The sequence below is a fragment of the Megalopta genalis genome, chromosome 1 (assembly GCF_051020955.1).
Source record: "Megalopta genalis isolate 19385.01 chromosome 1, iyMegGena1_principal, whole genome shotgun sequence".
In the NCBI taxonomy this organism is placed as follows: Eukaryota; Metazoa; Arthropoda; class Insecta; order Hymenoptera; family Halictidae; genus Megalopta; species Megalopta genalis.
This window is the reverse complement of record NC_135013.1, coordinates 46512357-46535789: the sequence shown is the minus strand read 5'-3', so window position 1 is coordinate 46535789 and position 23433 is coordinate 46512357. Positions and strand designations below refer to the sequence as shown.

Sequence of the window (23433 nt, the reverse complement as noted above, 5' to 3'; positions counted from 1 at the left end):
CTTTACCGGCCGAGCTCTGGCATACCTGTTTCTGGAGAACATGTTATCCACGTTACACCAGATCCGCATTTCCATCAACGGAAATTAACCCTTCGCAATTGAAGCTACTATAATTCGAAAACCAAAATATATTCCCTGATCTACGATATTTCCGTTTCATAGGATTTATCGCGGTTTGTGCAGATGAAATTGAGCCTATTGGTAAGTTTTAACAGTTTTTAAAATACGAGCAAGTCTGATGCTGTTATAATTGATTCGAAGAATACACGTGGTACAGCAATTTTTAGTGGCGCCTCAGAGTCGTCATTCGAGGATAAACGGTTAACCCTACTGCTCTACGAAAGTAATGAACACTTAACGCAAGGTTACGTCAAACATTGTTGTTATGTTCAAACGTTGTAAAATAATTATCAATTTACATGTTGGTGTGATTGGTTTTATTCTAATACACACAATAATAGTGTTATTACTAATATAATAGCTTGTGACACGTACTGTAAATGCTTCCATAACGGCGCCAATAACGTGCAAAGTATTAACCCTTTGTACTCAAAGCCATTTTAGCTGTAAATCAAAAATAATTTTTCTGGCTTATATAGTATTGCCATTTTATATGATAAAGTGCATTTTATTTATATGAAATCGAGTCTTATGGTGACCCGCACAACAGTTACACTTTTAACAATTTTTTAAATCTAAATTTTCTTAATATAAAAATTATCTTGGAACGTGATATAACAATTTTAGTGGTGTCTCAGAGTCACCACTCGAGTGCAAATGATTAATATCCGTATAAATGCTGTAAAAGTTGAAAGGAATGTAGGATACTAAAAGGCGGTACAAAGCATTTTGCTTTATTACATTACTATGGGTAAAAGAGAAGTCTCTCGTTTAGAAATTTCAAAATGACTTAACGACAATTAAGAGGATACAACCCGCGCTGTATAAAGTTAATTTTTCACGAGCATATTGTTTATTTCGACACTTATTGAAAAATGTGGCGATAGCCCAAATTAGTGACTCCATAATGACATTTATATTTCCGGATAAATTTAGAGCAGTTGCTTTTTGTCGTTTTTTAGGATCCAGATTATTTGAAAAATTAATACGAAGTTTTGTGCAATTATGTGTTACGCGGATGACGTTCTTTTATTCGTGTAACACGTAAAAGCGAAAGATAATTTTAATCTACATACCATGAAATATAAATCAGATGAATTTATTTGTACAATGTGGCAGCCGTAAAAAGCACGGTTATCAATTTTATCATTAAAATGTCAATTGTATCGATTAATTAAAAACAGGAATTAGTTTCTAAAACTTTTAGAAACAAATGTTTTATTTTTGAAATTAATACAATGAAGCGAAAAATAAAAGTGGAGTTTATTAAAAGAAACTTTTCATTCAACAATAGTTTACCTTACAAGACGTAATCATAAAAAAAATTATGAAATTAAATACACTGCATTTTGTTGAAGTCTAAAAATAAAGCGTAATCAAAATGTTACAATGCATTGTAAATAAAATAGAAACAGAATCGTGTAACATCTGATATAGATACTATTTTAATATATTCGTAAAATTTTTCCTATTTTTCTCTTTCGCACTCTCTTTCGCTCTTTTTCTTTCTTACTTCTTTCTCTCACTCGTTCTTTTTCTCTTTCGCTCTCTTTCTCTCTCGCTCTTTTTCTCTTCCGCTCTCTCTCTCTCTCTCTCTCTCTCTCTCTCTCTCTCTCTCTCTCTCTCTCTCTCACGAAGTGCCGGCAACTGTAAAGGCCAGCCGCGAGGCTCGAGGAATCGCAACATAGTATTCTCAGATTTGCCGGTTTCAATTCCGAACTCCGAACATTATAGGGAGAAATTACTGTACAACGTGATTGTATTATTATGTAATTGAATTATTTTGTAATTATAATGTAATTATAATGAATAATTATAATTGAATTGTAATCCTGCACAACTCTGATTATCAGCTATGTTTACGGGGAAATTAACGCAATTCGTAGGGTAATCAACAAAATTTATTTGACAGTATTTCGAATCTTATTAACTAATTTCTTTGTAGCCCTATAATGTTACTAATATTATTATAATTTATCTTTTCTCCTCTGGCATATTTATGGAACATTGAAAAATCACATTTTATTTTTTAATCACATTTTGTATTCTTTATTATATTCCTTTATACTTTGAGAAGATTTCGATAAAAATTTGCTAAACTTCATTGTTTAATATATGTTTTCACATCGTAACATTAATTTCTATGCATTTCCAACCAATCGTGTATTATACAATAAATAATTTAGGTGGTATCAAAACATAGGAGCACCGCAATATAGTCTACACTTCGTAAAAATATCGCATTTACAGAAAATACATACCAGCGGTGATCCTAGAGACTAAAAGCATCGATGAAATACCGGGTGTCCCAAAAATGTCTCGTAATCCGGAAATAGGAGGGTTCCTGAGGTGATTTGAATTAACTTTTTTCTTAGCGAAAATGCAATCCGCGGCTTCGTTTACGTGTTATTAACGAAAAACCCTGGCCAATGAAAGGCCGCGCTAGCTCTCATTTTTGATAAGTTGAAAACGATCTGACAGCATTGTTTTTATCCGTTGTATTTTACTCCTTCGTATTCTATCTACTCACTTTTGTCATAAATGCATAAAATCTACAGTCAATTATAAATGATTAATTTAATGATTAATTATTAATTTCTAATTTTTGATTAATCATTAATTATTAATATAATGAATAATTATTAACTTAATGATTAATGATTGATTATTAATTTAATTATCAATGATCGATTACTAATTTAATGATCAATGATTGATTATTAATTTAATTATTAATGATCGATTATTAATTTAATTATTAATATAATTATTGATGATTAATTATTAATTAACTAAATATTATTAACCGAATTCTTGAAGAATACAGATTACTGATCTCAGTTAGAAAGTTTCCGGAACTTTTGGCAATTAAACAAAAAATATACGAGCTATCATGTCGTGGGTGGGTAGACGATCCGATGAAAGGACTGTTTTGTGACGCATTAACAGCTGTTAGGATAAAATGATTGTTCAATCAGACCGCATCGTTCAATTGTAAGGATAAAATTACGTTCAAGGCGTTTTGAATTAATACGCTATTTCTTAATTTACTACGCCATTAGTTATCTTGCATATTTAGTTTTTCTCCTTCAAAATTACTTAAAAATTTTGTGGTCTCATATTTTAATGGTACAATTTCCAATGAATGTTTAAATGTAGATTTAAATAATTTTTTATAACAAAGTTTCTACTTATTTCCTCACCTGCAAGGAATTCTCTTTGTCCAGCGATTTTTCATGACGTTTACTTGACCGATCATTTTGAAATTTGGATATTTCATTGCATAAAATAGTCTTCTACAAAGTTTATACTTTGAACATTTGTTGGAAAATACACTCTACGTCCGCAATTTCTACGGCATGATTTTTTCATCTGTTCGATAAAGCTAATATAATTTGAACTATTTATGTTTCCTTAAAAACTTGAAAATATAATTGCAGTACGTCTGCAATTGCAGACTGCCCCATTATTCATCATTCTGCCATCTAATGTCGACGACTTAATCCTTTGTCTTACAACCACGTCTGGGTTGTTGGACCAAAATCGGACCAAAAATGATTATCACGTCTGAGAGACGTGGTTAAAAAATCGGGTCAGAAATGATTATCACGTGTCTGAGAGACGTGGTCAAAAAATCGGGCCAGAAAGGATTACCACGTCTGAGGGACACGGTCAGATAATCGGGTTAGGAATGATTATCACGTCTGAGAGACGTGGTAAAAAAATCGGACCAGAAATGATTATTACGTCTGAGAAACGTGGATAAATATCGCGTCAGAAATGATTATCACGTCTGAGGAACGTTATAAAATGATCGGGCCAGAAATGATTATCACGTCTGAGAGACGTGGACAAAAAATCGGGCTAAAAATGATTATCACGTCTAAGAGACGTGGTCAGATAATCGGGATAGAAATGATTATCGCGTCTGAGAGACGTAGTAAAAAAATCGGGCCAAAAATGATTATTACATCTGAGAGACGTGGTTAAAAAATCGGGCCAGAAATGAGAGCTCTGGTGTGTGTCAGTCGGATCAAATATAAACATAACTAGTTAGGCTCGTGTTAGACTAAGGGATATGTGTTTTTTTTGTTTTTCGTCATTTAATTGTTTTGTTATTAGCTAAAGGAGGTGGCGCAGGAACCAGCTTGACGCGTGCTGCGATTTTTGCAATCTTTAAATGTTTACAGATTATACGAGCGTTAACCGATTTCGGTAAAATTTTTAATATGTGCATGTAACTTATCGAGATCTACAAAACAAATTTTTTAAATTTTCGTTTTAGTCTCAAATAAAAATGTTAAAAAGCAAGAGTTTTCTATTTTGAAGCAATAGCAACCTTTAAAAAACAGATTCTAGTTATGGTCGAATAGACTGGTCGCTCTATCATCTAAAAAAGGATTCGAGTCGTTTAGTCCAGTTCTAAAAAAATTATTGCGTTTTAAAAGCTGGTCGAGCACTTTTGCGAGCCTGTGTATATGTTTCAACGTTTACGATTTTATTCAAACGAGGAAGGAAAATCACGTGTAGTGTACACAAACTTCACGGACCAAGAAAGTAAGGTTAGATGTAACACATGGTCTGCTATGAGAAGTGCACGATTATCGAACCAAGAAAATTTGTTTCAGTTACTGAATCATTTTAAATAAAAAGATATATCTAAGAAATCGATTGTATTACTGTTTATCTGTAATTTAACCGAGTTTTATGATCATAATGGGTTATGTTCGCCTTCGAAAAGCATCATTTTTATATGTTTTTTTTTTCTAATCATTGTTAGAAATATAAAAATATTAGTTTTTCTTAGCAAGTTAAAGTTTAGATTCGGTTATGGAAATGCGAATCAAATATTATTTAAAAGAATCAAAAATCTTTAATTTAGTAACGTTGCAATCACGGAGGTGCACGATAATTGACACGCTTACCGTAGCTGCAGAATTTTTATCTGAAACTTTAGGGGTATAGCGTCTATGTGTGCTGCTATTCGTTAAACTAAAAAAGGAACGGATTTTTTTAAGCTGGTAAACCGGATTCCCCCTTGAGCGAAGTTAGTCGATGCACGGGTTTGTTTGCGTAGTCGGTGACAACGCTCGCTGGGGCCAAGCGAAGGATGAAGCGAGCGAGCGAGCGAGCGGGCGAGAGAGAGAGAGAGAGCGAGAGAGAGAGAGAGAGTGAGAGAAAGGGAGGGAGAGGAGAGAGAGGTTGCCTGTTTGTCGGTCCCGTTGCCCTATAATCGTGGTATACGGATAATGGTCTGAGTTAAACGACGCCAGGATGGACTGACACTGGCGTGGCCGCGCGGGGCGGATGAGGAAAGCGATCAGAGGGAACAACAAACGCATAGGAACCGCCGGCAACGGCGTCGAGACGGAGCAGTTTCGGACGCCCGGCTCTCGTCTTCGGCGAAAAGGACCGGCCGATGCAACCAATCGAGCGAAACTTTCGCTGGCTCGACTCCGCCGTGCCGTTTGGCAAAGCTTTTCTTTCAATCTCTCTCTCTCTCTCTCTTTCTCTCTCGCGACCCTACTCACCGAGCCGCGCAATGATTTCTGACTCCGCAGAGCCTGAAATATAATTACCTAAAAAGCCGGCCGAGAAACGTTCCGCGCCCGCACCGGGGAAAACTCTGGCTCCAGGGGCTTCGAAAGTACCGACCTTGTTGTTCGCCGACCATGTCTGTTAATGTTCCCCCGAGAGATTTATCACCAATCCGGGGTAATATTTTAATATAAACAAATGGACTATGGCCTATCGCACCCTTGGCTCAAGAGTGTCACTTGCCAAGAGTGTAAGTTCCTTTCGGTTATCGGTGCCAAAGGGCGTGTTTCATTGTTCACTCGGAAACAGGTTACCCTTTTCTGACCGACAACTTGCAACGTTCGCCTGTTTCAATTGTTTTCGTTTCGTTGCTGGTTGCGCGGGTCCAGATCGAATAGTATAGCATATAGTATGATGTATGTAGTATATGATAAGATGTAGTAGTATATGCAAATTCATTCTTTTTTGAGTCGTATTTTCATTTTTCTTCAAATGAGATTCATCAGATTGCAAGTTATTATATTCTCCTTTTTCTAAATCAAGTTCATCTATTCGATAGTAATATATTTGAAATAATAGCAAATGAACTACGGAAATTGAAAACGCAAACAAAAATTCAAAATAAGTTCCATAATAAGTTTTACCAATACAATTAATACAATTAATTGTGGTATCTCACCTAGAACGACTTATTATACAGAATTCCGATTTTCGTTCGGTTAGTATTTTCTTAAATTTTTTCAGAAGAATTACGCGAATACGGGAATAAAAAAAAAAAATAATTTTTTAAGTATTTTAAGAATTCCCATCTTTTAGACGTCTAACTTCAACGCATCAATAATTAGTTAAATTTAAATTAAAAAATTTGATACGTCTTATTCGATAAATATAAAGTTGAAAATAAACTAAATGCACAGTATTTGGTTACCCCACAGTAACTGGCTCCACTATCCGACAAATTATAGGTTTCAATCGGCAATACTTGTTGTTTGAAATGTAAAATAAGTTACAAGTAAAAACAAAATAACGTCTGCAAGGCATCTGTGTGAACTACGTTATACAGGGTGTTCCATATATATGTCAAAACCTGGAAGGGGGCGATTCTTGAGGTAATTTGAAATGACTTTTTCCTTAGAGAAAATGCAAACCGTGGCTTCGTTTACGAGTTATTGACGAAAAACAACTAACCAATGAGAGGCAAGCTCGGCTGGCGCGAAGCGAACGAGTCAATGAGCGGAAATGGACTCGACTCGTTGGCATGTGTGGCCGCTTCGCGCCAGCCGTGCTCGCCTCTTATTGGCCACATTTCCGCTAAGGAAAAAATTACTTCAAATGACCTCAGGAATCATCTATTTCCGGGTGTACTCTGGAATCACCCATTTTCGGGTTCCATATGCGCGGACTAATATATTTGTAATCAGCCCACATGTTCAGAAATTATAATTTCAGTTTCAATTTTCCTCCCCCGTTTCGCTTGCTCGTAAAAATCAACGAATCTGATCAACGCCAACACAAATTACTAGCAAAGAAAGTATAATGTTAAATAGTTGAATATGAACAAAAAATCACACGCTCGAAAAAAACTAACCAGATGAACATCAATCTCACTTTCTAGCAGAGGATATAGCCGATCGAGGGAGTTGACCAACTGACCTTGAGTTGTTTTAAATGGCTGAAGTGCTGTTCGATGAAACACAAAAAGGAAACGTTTTGTATACAATTTTAACTGTCTAACGTGACCTGCTGGATTGTTATCGGGAGTCTTCTGTTTAACGGTTTTTGACCGATTTTCTCAATTTAAATGCATACATAAATTTTGAAAGGAAATGTGCCATATCGCGGCTATCAATATGCATTTTGGAGAATTTCTCCCGACTTTCAAATTGGGTATCCTCATTGTAAATTAATGAAAAACTCCAGAGTATGTAGACCGGATGTGTGCCCTTTGCTAAAAAGTGAAATTGGCGTTTGTACGGTTAGTTTTTTTTTGAGTGAGCGAAACCACCAACTCTTGTGATTCTCATGTCCAACGATTTAACATTAATCCGAAGAATCCAAGGGAGCCCGAGGTTTTCAGTCTATATATAAGAAGTGTCTATATATATGTATATCGTTGAAAAGACACTTCTTATATTATATACATATATATATATATATATATATATATATATATATATATATATATCGTTATTGCAAATTCCAAAAATAAAAGCAAAAAATAATAATAACGTATAAATATAAATAATATAATAAAAATATGTACAAAAATAAATAATAATATAATAATATTAAAACCAATAATAACGAATATAATTATTACAAAAAATTGTTATTTATTATTTTGCATTGCAGCAACAAATAACGAAATTATTTGGAAAATAAATTATTTGAATGCAATCTATTTGTCGAATATATTGACGAACAAATAACATTATTTCAAATACAGTGATGGACCAAAATAACAAATAAAATAAAAATTTTATTTGAATAATATTTTATTTCAATAGTGTCTATCCCTGGTGCGTGGATACATGATGTGGCTCGCTTTTGACTTTTCATTCTGGATCATCTATCGTCGGATGCGATGAGGGTGTGACGTTTAAGCGCGCGCGAGAACAGTGAAATATCTCAGAAACCATTGAGGTTATAATAAAAATGTTGTTACAAAAGTTGTTCGATTCGAAGGGTCAGTTTACGCGATTTTAATAGTTTTTGTGTGGCTGTAGCGATGGCAGAGATTTCAAGGTCGAGTTATTTTTTCAAATGGAACAGTATATTTTCTTATGTATAACCTGTTAGCGTTTCCCGAGACAAATTCAACGGCGTGTTATTTGTTACCATTTCGAGTAGCAGAGTCATACATTATGGAAATGCAAAACGTAAATCGCTGATTTCATAAAAATCGTAAACGTTCATTCTTGTTAACGAAAACGCTACATGCTTCCCAAAAAAATAATCGCTATGTTATGAATACACAGTAATTTCTCCCTATAATGTTCGGAGTTCGGAATTGAAAACGGTAAATCTGAGGACACTAAGTTGTAATTCTTTGAGCCTCGCGGATCGTTTTTATAGTTGTTGACACCTCGTGAGAGATAGAGAGAGAGAGAGAGAGAGAGAGAGAGAGAGAGAGAGAGAGAGAGAGAGCGGGAGAGAAATAACGAAACTCCGAACAGTCGGGGCCAACATGCAAGTGTACATTAATACAAATATGTTCATTGTAGGGCCGACCAGGCTTAGAAGTTTTGGGGGTAAGTTGTTCCTATGGTACTATATTTCAAATAAAAAAGAATCACGTTATACTTTTAATTGTTTTGAAAGCGTGGACCGATTACGCCATGCCGTCAACCATTTTAGTAGCATACGCGATAGCAAATTGTATAGTTTGAGACAAAATGAGCCGTTTATTTTGAAAGTGGCATAAGTCACTTTACCGTAATGAAAAGTGGTGATTTTTTAATGTTTATACGAAATTATTTATACTGAGAAAAATATCACATACAAGCATCCATATATTTAAACGTGTTAAACCGGAAACCCTTAAATATATCGACTTAAAAACAAAGTGACTTATGCCACTTTCAAAATAAACGGCTCAAATAGTAGTCGCATATCAGTAAAGTAAATATTTCGTAGTTACTATTTTTTTGTCTAATTCAATTATATAACGTCAATATTATTCTGTTCTTATAAATTAAATAACATCTAAGAACATGTTGTAATAGCATTCATTGGAATACTTGAATATATAAACAAAATATTTTCATAGATTGCCACACATGCTACTTGGGACTACTTGTCTAAAATGTACAAATAGTTCCTGTTGCGTTGCGATGCATATTCTAAATCACAGCTCAGGGAATACCAAATGTATAAAGAAAGTAAATTCTCTATCATATATTCGTCCGTAACAATATTAGATTATTATTTTCAATTTACTACATTAATGTTTGTGCCAAAGATAGTCTATTTTTTCCTTCAAAAATATATAGAGTGACTCGCATTAATATTCAGACACGATATTATTAGAAAAATTATTGCTCCTTTTTATTGTTTATGATAGTATTACTGAATCAATTGTTTTCTCATATATTAAAGCATTTCTTATAGTAAGTAGAAACATAAATTCTGTTTATTTATTGCGCATGTTATTTTGTATAATAAGCGATGAACAAGATCGTGACAAAATTTAACGTCGCAAAAATATTCGGACAGTGAATGAATTACATTAATTTTATATAAAATGAAAATCTTTTTGATCATGTTATCATAATATTAATATTTTGTCGGTTGACCCTTTTGTTTTATTACTTCATGGAATCGCTTGGGCATGTTACAGATGACTTTATTTAAATAATCCGACGAAATCCGTTTCCATTCGTCTAACAAACGTTGTTTTATCTTTATTGTTGTCTTTGTAGGTGTTGTACGAATTTTGCGGTCCAATTGATCCCATAAATTTTCAATTGGATTTAAATCAGGCGATTGAGGAGCAGCATGCAGTACTTTCGGACAATTGTTTAATAAATATTCCTGTACAATTCTGGCCTTGTGTTTAGGATCATTGTCCTGATAAAACTTAGGACTGTTACGTATACCCATATTTATAGCACTTGTAATTAAATTATTTTTAAAATGTCTAAATACTTCATTTTGTCCATAATACCATCGATAAAAACTAGATCACCTACACCTACAGACGAGATACAACTCCACACTATTACACTTCCACCACCGTGTTTCACTGTCGGTCTTAAATTTGAAATGTTTAATTCTGTATTTACTTAACGCCACACCATTTTTCGACTGTCGGGTCCGTAAAGATTAAATTTGCTTTCATCCGAAAATATTACATCATTCCACCACCAATTGTCTTTGTAAAAATATTCTTTGCTTCGTTTACGTAGCTTTCTACGAGGAACTCTTTCGTTGTATTAAGTTTTTAATACCCGTCGCACTGTGTCCGGGTGTATCTTCTTCCCAGATTCTACAATTAACTCCTTCGTTAATTTTGTAGCATTTTGTCCAGAATCTTTCGTTATTTTTCTTATTATCTTGCGTTGGTCGCGAGAGTCTATTAATTTTGGACCACCTTCCCGAGGAATTAAATCAATTCAATCCTCACGAATATATCGACGTATAATATCTGACACACTACTCTTGCTTATATTTAATAATTTGGCTATATCTCTGTATGACTTCCCCTTTTCCTTGTGATAAATAACCAATTGTCGGATTTCAAAAGACGTATTTCTTCCTCTTCATCCCATTTTCATAAGTAAAGCGTCTGATATCACCAATAATTTCTGTGGTACCGAGTTCTCACAACGAATTTTTATTTGTTTATAAAATTTGTTTATAAACAATGTGTGTTAGCGGCGTTGTCAATGTAGTACAGTATATTACTCTGGCATCTAAGATGTGTCCGAATATTTTTGTGATGTTAAATTTTGTCACAATCTTGTTTATCGCTTATTATACACAAGAACATGTGGTATAAATAAACAAAATTTATGTTTCTACTTACTTTAAGAAGTGCTTTATTATATGAGAAATTGATTCAATTGATTCAATAATACTATCATAAACATTAAAAAGGAGCAACAATTTTTCTAATAATATCATGTTCGAATATTAATGTGAGTCACTGTATGTATTTTTGTTAATTCGAAGTCAATGAACAAGCTTTATTAATAAAAATTGTGGTTTATTTCATTGGAGAATGAAATATCTCATTAGAAAGTAAGATTTATTTCTTAGTAACAAAATTTAGCCCAGAGTGTTAACAACTTGCCCCACAACGAGGTAAGAAGTTTCGCTTGAGTTGACAACACAAAAAAACGAGTTTTTATGAAAAACATATTGCGATGTATTAAATTTTTGAGTTGACAATCTTAAAGTAGAATAAATTTAACGATACATTAGTCAGGAACGAAAAAAGTAATTGCATTATTTCTTAGTCGATTTTTATGTTTTCTCAAAATCGGAACTTATAGCCCCGGTCTCCCTTAGAATAAGAAACGATTAACGATTAACTGTTTTATTTCTAATTTTTTACACATGAAATTTTTTTAATATACTGCTTAGATTCTTCCAATTGTGCGCGCAATAAATGTTATGCAATTTTTTTTTAACTGCGACAAAGGAGAAAAAGGGAATGAAGATGAAGAAACAGAAGTAGAAACGGAAGAATTTCAAGAAGAATCGCATTAAAAGATTTTTTATGGGATTGTGAACAATGAATTACGTAGGGCCATCGAGGAAGTGACATCTCACAGTGCAAGATGTATTGTGCTGTGATATATTGTATGCAATCATCATCTTGCATACAATACATACAATTAAATTATTACAATACAATAAATACAATTAAAATTATTTTTCTTGTGCAAGGAAGATTGAATAGGTAAGCAGGTATTCATACAATGGTAAAATTTTACAGCCAATTTGAATATGAATTATTTATAAATTAATTTTTTGTTAACACTCGTATTTGTTATTAGGAAATAGAGGAAAACCATCACCGTTGGCCACGATACTACACGATTCCACGGATGATTCGCCGCAAAACAATTCAATATAGAATATAATCTTTCACAATAAATATTAAATAAATAAATGTAATCGAGATTATATCGTGTTCGATTTTATTTTAATCAGAAATATTTGTCCAATATTTATATATCATGTCATTTTAATTGGGAAACTATCAGCAATATGTTAAAAAAAATCAGTTTTAAAGTGTTGAAATTAAACGAAGTTATGTTATAGTATTGGGAGTTGTCTTCCGGGAATTCGGTGTCAAAGGAGCCGCGTCGCATGCCGTATCACACGCTCTACCGACTTCGTCGAAAGGGCCAGATCTGCAGCACAGGTACAATTCCCAGCAACCAAAAATTTGACATTTCTGGGAGAAACTCTGCTGTAATTGTACAGCAAAGCATGATAGATATGTTCAGGAAATAAGTAAACGATCGCGCGGCAGGAGAAATCTAAAGCTATCGAATGACGTATGGGACAAGCAATCTTTTATTACAAGCAATTATTAGGCAATATTTAGGCAATTACTGTGCGCGAAATTTAAATCGAGATTAAGAGATCGAGCGTAAACTTGTGAGACGACCTATCAATTTTTCAGAAAGAAAAATATTCAATCTCCGGGTCCGAATGGACCCGACTCTCCCGTCCAAGCGTCGATCAAGTAGAATCGCGCTGTGTAAGGTAAGTGTAGGTATTACCGCGATTTCTCAATCAAATTTTGAGAGAATTTTGACAGAGAAAATAAGACCTTTTATGCCAATAAATTGACAACATGAGGTATACAGGGTGTTCCACAATTATTTTAACAGCCGAAAATGAGGGGTAGCTGAGGTCATTTGAAGTAACTTTTTCCTTTGCGAAAATGCAATCTGCGACTTTGTTTACGAATTATTAACGAAAAACACTGACCAATGAGAGATAACGGCGCGAAGTTCGAGAGCCCGCAGCACGAGGCTTTGACAGAAGGTCGGGACGGACTCGAGCCGCGTTCGAAATATTGAACAAGTCACGAAGCGTGAACTTTCTGGATTCTTTTTACTACGTAAAAGTGATATTTTTAAGAAAAACGCTGTTCACCTTTACTTTAGAACGTCTGAAGAATATTTACAAATTTTTCGGGCCCGAAATAATATGTAGTTTAACCGCGACAGCCGTTTTAATTTTCTGGTATGCATGACACCTCATGTGTACCATATAAAATTTTTATGTGAAGATGAACGAAGTCCGTAAATGATATTTTAATTTAAATAATTCCGTGTCCGAACAGAATTCAACGAATGATTTGCAAAGCTGATTTAACAATAAATAATCAATATATTATATATCTATTATCCTTTAACTCGAATATTTAGTTTTCTTAAAATATTGGATCTCTGAAAGCACAAATTTTCGTTAAAAAGCGTAACGTAAAGAAACCATACGTGTGCATATATTACCGCGGTTATTTATCTATTACTGCAAGTGAAATACTGCGGACGATCCGATTACTATGTGTCGAATACTATGGATGTTCCGATTAATGCGTTACTCTGGAATGTTATATTTCCGAGATATTTCTGCAACAGAGTTTTTTCCACGAATTTCTTGCAACGCTAACGCTACGTTCCCTTAGTGCAGCATAACCTTATATTCCTCCTTTTCTTTATATCGCTTGTTTTTTTTGCGTTCTCTTTCTTTTGACTTCTTTCATGGCACTCTCTCTTGTCCCATTTTCATTTAAATTAGAATTAAAGCTACAATTCTTAGGATCAAGATATTCTTACTATAGCATTCTGCAAATTAGGTATAGGTACTCTACGATCGAGCGTGTTCGCGCCGGCTCGTCTAGAACTGCGCTGTATAGATTTAGATATGCAGTTCGGTAAAGCGCCGCAGTGATGTTCACGCATGGTAAAAAACTATGCGACGAATATTGCGTTAGTAAATAATATTTGAGGATGAGATAAGATGAGATAATGACAGTGTACGTCGATTGTTTTATGAAAGTAACGATTACTTTATCTAAACATAATGCTGGAATGAATAGTTTATTATTAATTAGCCAAATATAAATGTCTGTGGAATCAGCGTTCACAGCTGTCGTTACGATTATTTCTCAAGTCTCAACGTTTCCTTAAGCTTCCAAATATCAGAAGTCGATGGATTACTTAAAACTGCGATTGCTGTTACTTGTATGCCATAAATTATCAATATTAAAGATATAAAAAATTATGAGATTAATTTTTAGAAGGTTACACACTATAAAATGTTAGATTTTTATTACTTTTGTATTTTTACCGGCAGCAGCCTATGCGTTGCAAAAGGGATGGCGTCATCGTTCACCTGTAACAGTGAGTTGAATGCGCGTTTAACGCGCCGCGGGTGTTACGTGTCAATGGACAGGAGCCAAATGTTTTGAGCATCGAGAAAACCGTGGGGGCGGAGGAGATCGAGCGACAATCGGACTGGAAATTTTTTGGGGCGAATGGAGTTTCATTATCTAAACACATCGTCGTCGAATATATCGACATGGCGGCGTCGAAAAAAAGGGGAAGGGTGGCGCAGGAACAGAGCGGAGCGGTGCGGAGCGACGGATGGCGTCGGCGACAGGGAGCAGAGCCATGTCGTCGCCGTCGAACGGACGACGTAACGACGGCCGCTCTCCCGTGCAGACGGACGACGGAACGTGGAGTGAGACGAAAAGGGAGAAAGAGACAGCCGGGCGCCGATTCCAGCGACCGGCCGGCGCTAACCTCGACGCCAACCGTGGAGCGTCGCCGACACCGTCGCCGCCACTGGCGACCGACGACACGGCGAAGACGACGACGCCGACGACGCCGACGACGACGCCGACGACGCCGACGACGGCCACGACGTCGGACCAATGCAAGAATACTTCTTCTGTTGGCATCGTGGCACCGTCACGGCGGGGGTGGGACATTGCTCATCGGTCGCCAAGCCGGAGGGCGCCCCGCCCTAGCCTTACCCATCCTCCGTGCACCAACACACGTTCAGTTGCGCTTTGGTACTGTCAGCTGAAATTCCCGATCCGGGATACATCGATGGCGTCGTGTTTTGTCCTGGAATAATTATTAATCCGGGCTAGTTGCAACTCGGTGGTGCCGCTGTGGCTTGCCCCGCGGTCTTTGCTTCCAAAACCGATACATTTTCAATCGGTCCTTTGATGAGAAATCTCTCTGCGTGTGGGTAAACACCACTCGGTTTTCATGGTAAGCTGCTTTTATGGTAGGAAATCAAAATTTAGAGTGGACACGTTTCGCCTGTTATTTAAACTGTGCTCCGTAGAACAAGCGCTGCTGTAACTAAATTAATTGTAATGATCTCATGGAAGGAAAGGGACGTTTATATTTATATCGTGTGTCCACGTTTATTCGAAAGTTGAAATATCGACGACAAGGGAATAAATTAATATTTAATAGGTTAGTACTAGATATCTATGTGTCACATAATATATGACACAACATATAATATTATATTATATATTACAATAATATTAATTAATTATTCACTAATTGATTAATTGATTGATTAATGCCATTATAATATATAATATAATATTATAATTATGTATAATTATTATATAAATAATATATATTAATTATAAATTATATATATATAAATAACTCATACGAATAACACTTCTTTGAATAGTCACAGTCAAAATCGTGCAACGCATTTGAAAACATGTTTTGAAGCAGTTGGTCATTGAATGCGGGCCAAAATTTTGGATTTGGCATCGTGGACCTAATTATCTTCTATCAATTGTTCTATTTACCTACCGGAAGCCAGACACCTTTTTCTAGGCGAATTTGGAAAGTGACGTTATGGACCAAGAATTAATAACTAGATATCATTATTATTTATTATTATCATTATTATTACTTATATTATTATTATTATTATTATTACTTATTATTATTTCTTATTATTATTATTATTTTATAGATTAATAACTAATTATTAATAACTAGAATTTGTTGGTATAAAGTACTGAACTGTTTATGTACAGGGTTATTCAAAAGTACTTTTAGAATGTTGAATGAGAATATCAATGTTTAAATATACGTATGTTCTTGTCACATTTTTGTTTTTCTAACCTACAATGATAGACAATTTTAACATCGTAAATTACGTAAAATTTGTTTAAAAAATTTAATAAAACTGGATCCATTCACGATAAACCATAGTCGGGCAGACCAAAAACAGCTCATTTGATGACTTGACATAACTTGATCATTTCTTATGGCAGTTCGTTGCGAATTTTGCATAAAGATTTGCATTTGCACGCTCACAAAATTCAATTTACGCAAGTATTTAAAGAAAGCGACAATTTGCAACGTAGAAATTTCGCTGGTCGGTTGTTGGAATATCGTTCAATCGATGCATCATTTTCACACAACATCGTCTTCAGTGATGTAGCTCGTTTCACATTGGGTCAACACGACGATGAGCAAAATTGTTGCATATGGGGAGATGAAAATTCAAGAACTATTCAAGAAAAATCACTTCATCCAAAAAAGTTACTATTTGGCGTGGATTTTGGTCGAAAGGCGTAATCGGTCCATTCTTTTTCGAAAACAAGAACGAAGATGCAGTTAAAGCGAATGGTGCACGTTACAGTAAAATGATTATTAATTAATGGAATCGACATCAGCAATGTTTATTTTCAAGAAGACGGAGCTACATAACTTAAGGAATAACATTGGAAATGATGTTGGTGAATGAAACGAACAAATATGCAAAAAATTCCAGTTCTGTTGATTGGCTCGGCCGCCTAGCGCCAGCTGCGCTCTCCAATTGGAGAGCGAGCGCGACCGACGCTCCGTCCTTGCGGCCAATGCCGCGTCGCGCTGACCGTCTGACGCAGCGGCAGTGGTCGCGAGGGCGCGGTGTCAGTCGTACGCGACCTCTCACTGGTCTCTGTTTTTTGTTAATAACTTGTAAACGAAGCCGCGGATTGCATTTTCGCTAAGGAAAAAGTTACTTCAAATGACATCAGGACTCACCCCTTTCCAGGTATTGACATAATTATATAAAAGTGATAACAAGGGCAACATATTAACAACAGCAAAACACGCAAGATATTTGAAAATTATTTTAGAAGAATTGTTTTTCATTGCAGATCATATGTTATGCCCTTAAATGACACTCACTTATATGTCTGGAAAGGTTTCATCGGAACATGAGTAAAAAATTAGATCATTCTATTTAGAAAAACAAGTTTGACCATCACCTGTCCTCTACGCCTCCACCTATAAAAAAGTTATTCACATCATATAATGTGCCCTTCGAAATAAAACAACTTTTGTCTGACACTTTTTTCTCTATTGTCAAAAACGAGCGAGTTGTTCAGGTGTCACGCTTCAAATACCCTACCCTGTGTATGCATTCCACTTTGTTAAGAAAGTAATAGAACATTTTAAATGTTGGAAACTTTAATCGTTTATAGATTTTCCGAATTCGATTCGACGGGAGCTAATTTTGTCGAATTTCATTCGCGTTCGTGATCTCGGTAAACACCGTGGATAAATACTGGACGTATGTCGGCTCGTTTCGTTAAAAGTCGAACGCTATTTCGGTCGGGACATGTGCATTTAAATGTCATCCTTTTGGGCGGCCCGCAGGAGCGGAACGCGGATAATGATACCGATGGGCTGAAATGGGACGAGAAGGATCATTAGCGTATCTAATTCCGTAACAGCGGTATGCAACATTATAAATTATCCAACGAGCTTTAATCGTTCGAAATACGAGCGATCTTTAATATTATTTGCTTTCTTGTTGTCGAAACACGGACCAACATCTGTTAGTACCAGAACACCGAATATCACAATCCATTTATCATATTTCCACCGTGCACTGCACTAGGGCAAGTGTGGTTATTACCGTGGACGCCACAAATACTTGCGGTATTTTACAAAAGTAATAAAATCTAACATTTTGTAGTGTGTAATTTTCTAAAAATGAATCTCATAATTTGTTATACGTTCAATATTGATAATTTATGACATGCAAGTAACAGCAATCGCAGTTTCAATGCATTTATCGACTTTTGATGTTTGCAAGCTTATGGAAACGTTCAGTCTTATGAAATACTCGTAACGGCAGCTGTGAACGTAGATTCGAAAGGCATTTATATTTTGGTAATTAATAATAGACTGTTCATTCTAGCGTTATTTTTAAATAAAGTAATCATTACATTGTTAATACGTTGAATGCCACGGGGGTCACCGGCGACCGGCACTTAACTTGGCGGTGACGCTATGGGGGCCACCGGTGACCGGCGCGCCAAAATATATATATATATATATATATATAATTTAAAACAAATGTCAATATCTAAAATTTTGTATTATTACCATCGTCAATTCAAACAGTGAACCCTGTCGCAATTAACATGTTAAACATGGTTATACACTGTAACTTATCTATTGCAGATAATATTTCAACATTATACAGAGTGTCCCGCAACTTTTTCCTTTGCGAAAATTTTCTCCGAGGCTTCGTTTACGAGCTATTAACGAAAAACACTGACCAATAAGAGGCGAGCTCGGCTGGCGCGCGGCGGCCCAGCCAACGAGTGCGCGGAGCCCAGTTCCGCACATTGGCTCGGCCGTCTCGCGCCAAATGATCTCGCCTCTGATTGGTCACTGCTTTTCGTTAATAACTCGTAAACGAAGCCGCGGATTGCATTTTCGCTAAGGAAACAGTTGCTTCAAATGACCTCAGGAATCCCCTACTTTCGGATTGCGGGACATTTTTGGGACACCCTGTATGTATCACATAAAAGAAAATTCATCGTGGCGCCACGGACAATTTCTGTAAAACTGGCGTGGCATTCAACGTGTTAAAAATCGACGTACACTGTCAGTATCATCTATCTTCAAATATTATTTACTAACACAGTATTCGTCGCATAGTTTTTTTAGCATGCGTGAACATTACTGCGGTGCTTTACTGAACTACGTACCTTAACCTAGACAGCGGAGTTCTCGACGAACCGGCGCGAACACGCTCGATCGTAGAGTACCTACACCTAATTTGTAAAGTGCTACAGTGAGAATATCTTGATTCTAGGAATTGTAACTGTGTGTGCACATTTAAAAGAAGAATGGGAAAAGTGCAAAGGAAGAAGTTTAAAGGAAGGAGAAAGAAAAATATCGAACGATATAAAGAAAAGGAGAAATGTAAGGTTATGCTATCCTAAGGAAAACGTGGCGTTAGTCTCGCAAGAAATTCGTGGAGGAAGCTCTGTTGCACAAATATTGGATTGATGACTAAGTAATTGCCGATTTGTTCAATGAAATAAAACATTTTTTTTTACTTGGTATGAAGTTTAATCTGTAATGTATTTTCCATTTTGTTCAATGACCTTTTGCCATCTCTCTGGCAACTTTAAAATTCCACGCTCGTAGAAAGGCTGATCCTTTTCGGCCAAAAACTAAGTTAAGTGAGATTTTACAGCATCATCATCATTGAAAGTTTTACCACGAAGAGAGTTATCCAGGGATCGAAATAAGTGGTAATCCGATGATGCGAGATCAGGGCTATATGGTGGGTGTAGCATCAATTCCCAACCAATATCCATCAATTTTTGCCGAGTGAACAAAGACGTGTGCGGCCTAGCATTGTCCTGGTGGAAAATGACACCTTTACGATTGACCAATTCTGGTCGGTTTTCTTTGACCGCTGCATTCAATTTGTCCAGTTGCTAACATTCACGGATAATAAAAAATAACATAATAATAATAATAATAATAATAATAATAATAATTTTATAATATAACATTTACGGATATCATAAAAATGGGAGTGAGAGACATCTATAACTGAAATCGGCAATTACTTAGTTGCCAACCCAATATCTCGGAAACCTAACATTCCAGAGCAACGCAGTAATCGGTTTGCGTTACGGTTTTGTAATGAAATTCGTGCCTGCGGAGATCCAATATTTTGAGAAAAGTAAATACGTGGAACATGCGACTCGGACGGACAGGATTTGCTCGAGGTAAAAAATTTCTTGTGACTCCTTGGATCACGGTCTCTTCGTGAAATTTTCTCCGCGGTGTCTCCGGCAACGCGCGTTTCATATTTTCCGATTTGTCAGATTATTGCGTTTGCGACGATACCGTCGCTTTCAATTTGTCGCGGGACAATCAATGTGAGTTCGCGATTTCATTTTACGAGCGTTCTCCTGCCGATACGACGGCACAAAGAAAAAGAAGGGACGTTATAGCATCGGGATATCAATTCGCTTGTAATGACACAATAGTAGCCGGTCGGTCGGTCGGTCGGATGTCGGTTTTAAGTGTGGGTGGAAGGTGATTGTGACGGTCCAGGTCCGGCTTCGTTCTCCAACTCGTTGTTTATCAAGTTCCCCTTCGCGTAACAAGCATCAAAACACTTGGCGCCCCAAGCTGGAGCCGTCGTAGTCATCTTCCGCCCCAATGGTCGGTTCTACTTTTCGCGGATGTGCGGGGCTAGGCGCTGGCGTGGGTTAAAACATGGGTACCGAGAGGGAGCGTCTCTACGCGCTTACGTATACACGTACACACGTATACGCGAGCGCCGTTTCTGGCCGCCAAAAAAATGAGTTATCGTTGGGAAACCGAAGGCTCGGCGACTCCATGGTCCGAATCACCGTCAAAACACGCTCGAGTTTCCTCAACGATGAATCAATTCGCTCGTGGCGAAATAAACTATATTCATGGGGATCCGATATTTTTGCATCAAAATCAATTTTGTGTACGAGAAAGTGTACCTAGTCAATGGGTTACCAAAGACGCGAATGGTTATTGCGAGAACGAGTATCCGTAGCTTCGAAGAAAGATAAAATGATTAAAGAAAGAATGCAACTTTTGAGTCTCTCCTATTTTTTGCAACCGGGTCAGAACGTTTTTACTTTCCACAAAGAGACACCAAAATAACTCGCTCGTTTGTGACAATAGAATAAAAAGTGTCAGACAAAAGTTGTTTGATTTCGAGGGTTTTTGATTTTGTTGGTGGAGGCGTGGAGGACATATGAAGGTCAAACTTGTTTTTTTAAATCGATCGATCTAATTTTTTATTCACGTTCTAATAGAGCCTTTCAAGACGAATACGAGGACATATAAATGAAGGTCATTTAAGATCACAATAAATGAATTACATTGAAAAATTCTTCCAAAACATTTTTCAATTATTTTGCTTCTGTTGTTAATATGCTCCCCTCGTTATCACTTTTATGGGTCGTACAACATAAACGCAAACACATTAAATCACATTGTACTGGTAACTGCTGGGTGTCCCAAAATTATGTTAATAGCCGGAAAGAGGTGATTCCTGAGGTCATTTGAAGCAACTTTTTCCTTAACGAAAATGCAATTGGCAGCTTCGTTTATAAGTTATTAACGAAAAACAGTAACCAATGAGAGATCGCGTTCTCAACGAATTATAAATGAGAAACACTGACCGACGACACGACGTTGGCCGCGACAACGAGGCGTCAACCGTATTCGTTCTCCGATTGGCCCCTGTCTTTCGTTAATAACTCGTAAAAAAAGCCGCGTAAGGACACTTTTGCTAAGAAAAAAATCTCTTCGAACGACCTTCGGAATTACTCGTTTCATTTGATTCGAAATTTTTGAACCAAATTCAAATTGGACCAAGTAGTGTAGTCTGCGACTTGTTGGGATGACAACAAAAATTAGAAAATGATATTCTTTCAACACACCTTTATCCGAGCCAATAACGATACATCAATCGATGTCAATACAATTTTCGGTACGCGCATAATCATGACCTACAAAACGCGTTTATTGAATTATCATTTTATAGGATTACATAAAAATGTTTGAAACATATAATTTTTTAATTTTCGTATCATCTCAAACACTCTCAATTTTTTAAAACAATTACTAGCCATTGTCTAACAGACTGGTCTTTCTATCGTCTAAACAAAATTCCAGTCGTTTGTTCCAATTTTGAAACAGTTGTCCCGTCTTAAAATGTGTCTCAATATTCTTGGAAGTGATTGTACAGGCTGTCCTAAAAATGTCTCGCAATCCGGAAATGACGGGTTCCTCGGATCATTTGAAATAACTTCTTCCTTTACAAAAATTTTCTCCGAGGCACCATTAACAAGTTATTAACGAAAAACAGTGACCAATAAGAATCGAGTACGGCTGACGCGAGGCGGCCCAGCCAACCAGCGCACGAAGCCCAGTTCCGCTCATTGGCTCGGTCGCCTCGCGCCAGCTGAGCACGCCTCTCATTGGTCACTGTTTTTCGTTAATAACTCGTTAACGGTGCGTCGGAGAAAATTTTTATAAAGGAAAAAGTTACTTTAAATGACCTTAGGAACCTCCCATTTCCGGATTGCGACACATTTTTGGGACACTTCCAAGAATATTGAGACACATTTTAAGACGGGACAACTGTTTCAAAATTGGAACAAATGACTGGAATTTATGTAATTATATGTATACATGTGTATACATGTGTTTCATTGTTTTATATTATGCATTGGGGGTGTCCCAAAATTATTATACAAGCGAGAAATGGGGGGTTCCTAAGGTAATTTGAAGTAACTTTTTCTTTAGTGAAAATTCAATCCGCGGCTTTGGTTACGAGTTATTAATGAAAAACACGGACTAATGAGAGATCGTGTACGGCTGACGCCCCGCCGTCGAGATCACTGTCGCTGCCTCAGATGGACCGCGCAACGCGGCATTGGCCACAAGGGCGGAGCGCCGGCTGCACTCGCTTTCCGATTGGTCCGTATTTTTCGTTAATAATAATAATAAATTTTCTCGCTTGTACAATAATTTTGTGACACCCTGTATAAATATTCTACCCCTGACAAAAAGTATTCAACCACCCTTTAAAACGCAATAATTTTTTTCAAACTAGTCTAATTGACGTGAATCGTTTTTTTTTTAATTCTGCTATTGCATAAAATGACAACAAAAGATAAAATCCCGTGTTTTGTAACTTTCTTATCTGAATCTGGATCTAAAATTTAAAAAATGCGTTTCGCAGACCTAGGTAAATATATAATAATATTGAAAATTTCATCGAAACTGATGGATGTTGTTATGAAAATCGCAATTTTTCACGAATTTCAACCGAAAACAAGACATTTTTCCATCTTTGAGTGGTTGTAGCTTGCCAATGCGTCAATTGATTTCAATGAAATTTTCAGTTTCCATATATTGACACATTTTAAATTTTCGTTAGAGGCTCAGATAAAGAAGT

The 23433-nt window shown here is 36.3% G+C and overlaps 1 long non-coding RNA gene across 1 annotated transcript; it reads left to right on the top strand.

Moving 5' to 3' along the window:
- Positions 1–15208: 15208 nt before the first annotated feature.
- LOC117219902 (uncharacterized) lies at positions 15209–16277 on the top strand. The gene is made up of 3 exons (XR_004490124.2): positions 15209–15407; positions 15484–15617; positions 15850–16277. It is a non-coding gene; the product is annotated as an uncharacterized LOC117219902 (long non-coding RNA).
- Positions 16278–23433: the final 7156 nt, after the last annotated feature.